This window comes from Amblyomma mixtum, chromosome 2, assembly GCF_055824585.1.
Source record: "Amblyomma mixtum isolate Tamu chromosome 2, ASM5582458v1, whole genome shotgun sequence".
Classification (NCBI taxonomy): domain Eukaryota; kingdom Metazoa; phylum Arthropoda; class Arachnida; order Ixodida; family Ixodidae; genus Amblyomma; species Amblyomma mixtum.
Window position 1 is genome coordinate 72635373 of NC_143013.1, and position 5898 is coordinate 72641270.

The window sequence follows — 5898 nt, forward strand, 5'->3', positions numbered from 1 at the left end:
ACTGGAGAAGAAATGCCTGACAACCATGGGCGTCCGGAGGGGGGGGGGGGGGGCAAGGGGGGGCGGCTGCACCCCCCTGGAAAATCACTCACTCGAACCGTGAGTGATGGCCGCACGTCAGGGGCGGCGGTGCGCTCAGCCAAAAGAGTAAAAGCGGCCCTGCTTCCACGCTTTGGGTCACATCTGCAAAGTGCCGTTGCAGACATACAGCGGCACCGGCGAGCATGTGTTTCGAGCCGTCTTGAGATGTGTGCCTGTTTCTTTGATCTCCAGAGAGATAGCGACACGGAGGCAGACAGTGCACACCCCGGCCACCGATGAATTCTTCAGGAGGGAGGGACAAATCAGCCGTGTCCATCCCCGCTTTGTCGGACTGCTCAGGGGCAAGCGGGCGATGAGTTGGCGCCGCCGCCGCTCGCTGTCTCCTCCGATCCACGGGAGAGCGCAGTTCGGTACAAGCGCCGCTTTCAGAATTTTCGGCAAAGGGGATTAGCTGCTTTTGTTCACGGCGACGCAGTCTCCAGAGGCGCCCCCACACCAGCGTTCCTTGCGTCTTCTCCGGAAACCAGCGCCTTTGGTCAAGGCAGCCCGATGGCGCCTGCCTGGCTCGCCTGTCACCTCTGGCTGGGCCTCAAATCCCAACAGCGCCCATGTACTGTGCGATGTCAGTGCATGGTAAAGAGACCGTCCGTCCCTCATAGCCTGAGTCGTTTTGGGGCTCTGAACCTCATAAAAACACACAAAACAAATTTTCCGACCGGAGTGGCGAGTGTCCCTTCCCCTCGGAAGTCGCGCGGCGTTCCTTGCGTGTGCGCGCCTCTTTGTTTGTGCTTCGGTGTTTTTAGTGGCCGGTTGTCAACGAAGCTGAGAACAACCAAGACAGCGGACGAGAAAACGACGAGCGGCGAGTAGTGTGTGTGCAAATACTCGACTGTGCGGTTGCGCGAGCAAGATGGAGCGAGGTGTATGAAGCTGCGAGCGTGCATTTATCTTGTAAATAAGTTTTCGCTGCATACATAGTCATTTTTTGTTTTCAACGTACGCATTCAACCGTTTTTCCAATCAATGTGTATATATTTTTAACACTACCAACCCCGAGGAACTCCATAGCCAGCTTTGTCTCGCGCGGTCCCGAATGATGGATATTCGACGCTTCTTCAAGCGTCAGCGGTTGTCTGACGAAGCATTATCCAAATGCGCCCCTGCAGATTCTGGTGTGACATGTGACAACGGTGTAGCATTTGAACAGAGTGATGCAAGCTTTTATCACCGGACAGTAGCTGATGTCGTCGACTCCATGGAAGGGACTCTGTCAACAGTGAGTTCAGGTGATGCAGCAGGCCGAGATGATTCCATTTCTCCTTTCTTGGGATTCAAGTCCGGATTTGACCAGAGCGATGCAACCTTTCATCACCGGACAGTAGCCGGCGTCGTCGTCTCCATGGAAGGAACTCCACCAGCGAGCTCCGGTCACGCAGTAAGCCGAAACGATTCCCTTTCTCCTTGCTTGGGATCGAAATCCGGAGACAACATCAAGAAAACAAATAACTTGCCTCAAGAATATGACTTAGGAGAGTTTCTAGGCAAAGCTAAACTCACTGGCATACCGGACTTTTTGAAGTTACGTCTTCTTACTAAGCCATGGTCGCCAAATGTCACATATGATTTTAAGAAGGATGTAACACCTGGAAAGAGGCCTTTTCGACATCAGTGGCTGGGAGATTACGCCCCCTGGCTTGCGTACTCAGCGACAGCGAAAGGCGCCTTTTGTCGTTTTTGCGTCATTTTTCCTCCGCGTGTTCACCGGGGTACTCAAGGTAGTTTTATCGTGCGTGCTTTCAGTAACTACAGAAAAATGCACGAGGCGTGCAGGGATCACGTAAAATCCCAATGGCACCAGGAGGCAATGACGGCCTCACAGAACTTTATGGATGTGATGAAAGGCAAGCAGCTACCCGTTGTACAGCAGCTGAACAGAGCACTGCACGCGCAAGTTGAAAGGAACCGTGGGAAACTATTTCCAATAGTTTCCACCATTGTCTTTTGTGCGACGCATGACTTGCCGATTCGCGGCAAGCATTCCGATAGTGGAGTCTTCAATGATCTGCTTGACTTTCGTGTAGAAGCTGGAGATACTCTACTTCAGGAGCACTTCGCTTCTTCTGCTGGCAATGCCAAGTACACTTCTGTCCGCGTCCAGAACGAGATCATCACAATCTGTGGCGACATCCTGAGAGAGCAGATAGTTACCGAAACTAACAAAGCGTTTGCTTTTTCCGTTCTTGCTGACGAAACTGCAGATATTTCAGGAAAAGAGCAGATGTCTATAGGCGTTCGCTTTATTGACAAGGCGGAAGTCGAAGTGTGCGTTCGAGAGCAGTTTTTGGGATTTGTAGAGCTGGAGCAATTAAACTCCGCTTGCATCGCCGCGGCAATCTTGAAGCTTTTGACGAATGTCGGACTGATTCTTTCGAACCTCGTTGGACAGGGGTACGATGGATGCTCTACAATGGCTGGAAAAGAAGCTGGAGTGAACAAAATTATACAAAAACAGTTCCCGAAGGCACTATTTTTCCACTGTGCAAGTCACAAACTAAATCTCGTCATCAACGATTTGAACGACGTCTCTGAAATTCGAAACACAATTGGGATAATCAAACAAACCATAAACTTCTTCCGCGAGAGCGTGCTCCGGAGAAAATTGGTGCCCAACATTCCGATGCTGTGTGAGACAAGATGGTCTGCAAAGTACAAGTCTATTAGGATCTTCTCTCAGCATTACGTGGCCATAGTCGAAGCACTCGAGCAGCTCGCGTCCACGGAATCATGCTCGAACGCTGCAACTAGACAACGAGCTCACATCCTCTACTGCGCAACAACAAGCTCAACTTTCATCGTCTGCTTGCATATTGTAGCGAAGTACAGCGCTCGGCTCGAACCAGCTACGAACATTCTGCAAGGTGTATCCATGGACTTCCATTCTGTGCATGGCCACATCACTGAGCTACAACGTATTTTTCGCGGCCACCGGACAAACGCTGTAGAGGAGTTCTCTAACATCATGAATGCAGCAAGGGAGGCAGCCAATCACTTAAATGTGGTGATATCTGTACCAAGACAAGTCTCTCGTCAGGCCCACCGAGACAACTACGGGATTCAGTCGCCAGAGGAATACTACCGTGTGGCAATATATGTGCCGTACTTGGACTCCCTCACTGCTTCTTTAGCTCGGCGCTTTTCTGAAAGCAATGAGAGGAGCTTCAAACTTCTCCAGCTGCATCCATCAAAAATGAAGCACTTGAGCCGTGTTGAGTTCGCTGTTCTCGCCGAAGAACTCCAGTGCTTTTACGGCATCGACAACTTCAAGGAAGAGGCCATCTCTTGGTACGAGATGTGGTGCAACAAAACTGGGGACCCATCAGAAATAACTTACTGCGAGCTTCTACATCAGGCCAAGACATTCTTCCCTGGTGTTGCAAAAGCCATTGAGGTGGCTCTGGCTTTGCCAGTTACTACCTGTACGGTCGAACGCTCCTTCAGTACAATGAGGAGAGTGAAAACGTGGCTACGCTCAACGATGACAAACGACAGACTGGACGGCCTTTGTATGATGAGTGTGCACCGAGAGCGTGTAATGAAGCACAGAAATGAATTTATCACCAGTGTCATCACGCAATTCGCCCAGAAAAATCCGAGGCGTCTACAGTTTCTGTTCAAGGAAGACTGACTGAGTGACTGTCGTTGCGTGTTTGTGAACATATTGTGCTGTGTGCTGGTCATCAATCCGGGTGTGTCGAGAACCCGTATGCAGCAAGACTGAGCACTCTTCTCCACGAAGTGATAGTATCTTTTTGCATTTTTATTAATTTTAATTGTTTCTTCGTTGATAAACTCCAATGTATCTCTCCTAGCCTCGCTTTAATTGCTGTTTGTAATTTTTCTTTCATGTGTGTATTTTACTTATTTATTTTATTTGTATATAAATAAATAAATTTACTCCGCAAATAGTGCCTTTTTGCTACGAACATACCCCCCCCCCCCCTCCGGCGCCAACAACCAATGGGGCCCCCCCCTGCAAAAAATTCTGCGGACGCCCTTGCTGACAACTGACGTTTATTTTACACGCAGCGAAACATAAGATCAGAAACACGAAATGCAACAGAAAGAAAGTGCGCAATAAATAAGAAAACGAAACCAACTGACTAAGACGAAGGTAAAAATACAGAGATAGTGTGGGCGAAGCCCCCCAACTCACGTGACATATTCTTAAGAAATGCCAACCCCGGCGTGTTGCTTATTCAAAACGTCCAGGCGACAAAAAATGCCCCTCTACGCTGTGCGCACACCTATTATTACACCCGGTGTGCTCTCATATAAACCAGTGTACACCAGATCACTTTGGCGCCAAGCACAAGAAGGAACACACGCGTATGAAAGTATTACTTTTACACCGCCCTAAGATCGGACCCCTTTTCAGCGCAACAACAGATAAGTCCAAAGTGACTGTTTTGTCGTTTATAGACTGTATTTGTCCACAATAATCCGCAATAAAGTGACCCTAGTCTGCAGCTGACGGCATCGCATCCTTGCAGCCACAAGCAACTACCAAAACAAGCTCAAGATAGGGAGCCCTCTCGTGTTTGTAAGCTAAGCCGCGCGAGGCCACTGCTGCGCTCTGCTGCGCAGATAGAAAGCGCCGAGCTTGCCTTTCGGCACCATGTCTGCCGTTCGTTGCGCTGCTCCTTCCGGTCATCTTGGTTACAAACTATGCAGGACAAAAAGGCTCTCCCAGTGATCTACAATAAGCCGGTTCTGTGCCAGCTGCGACCACCTATCCCACAAAATCTTCTTATCTTCCTACCTGATCCTTTGCACACTCCACTGCTGCTAACATCCCTCAGTTTTGTCAAAAGAATGTTTTGTAAAGAGGAAGATCATCAGCAGTCAGAGCAGCAGAACCGAGGCGAGGCGCGAGACGAGAAGATGACGATCGGCAGCTGAAGCAGCAGAGCCGACGCGCGGCGCGAGACGAGAGCGTGAACTGTTCCGGGTCCGGACCTGTCCTTGCTCGCTCTAACCGGCCTTCACAACTGTCAATAAAGGCCGTTACATCTTGGTGGAGGTGCGGGGTAGAGTTTCACTTGCTGTGCCTGGTGCATACTATAGTATGATACACACCGCTTTGAGGACAGAGGCCTGCTCCAGTACCGACGTCAGCACTGTTACATCTTTGTGACGTCAAAGCATAAAGGTCTACACACCTTTCCACCATCTACACAGAAGAGCCGGAACACTTGCTTTTTAAGCTGTTGCAAGCATGTGCAGAACACCCAAGCTGCTATGTACTTTGTGCACTCCAGCACGTAGAGGCACCAAGGCTCATGACATTGTAGTTTTCCTGATGGCACTAGTTCTGATGCCACTTCATGATGGCGCAACTAATTCTCCAAGTCAAGCCTTGTTCTATTCCTTATTTTCTTTCCAAATGTAATGAATGACCAAAAATGTACCACAACAGAGTGGTTTCGGGAGGCAGTTCTGTACAGTCCATAGGTCAGGCAATCTCATTCAGTGTGCATAATGTGCGACAACTTGACTTAATGTCTTCGATAATTCACACACTTGAAATCTCAATTTAAGCATCTGCAAAATGGTGTTGTAAGCCCACTAAGATGCATCCACCAAACCTGCATTGTGGGCCTAGTAAGAGCAGGGCTTGTGAACCTGTGAGAATGCAGATAAGTGAATTATTGCCATCTACTTCTCCCTAACGCAATGCGTGAATGCAGTAAGTGCCAATCAGTGTAAATTTTACAATGCACTCAGCAAAAGAAAATGTAACTCAGCTAACATAATACGCCTTGCTACTCATAAACACTGCATAAGGAAAGAGGCAAA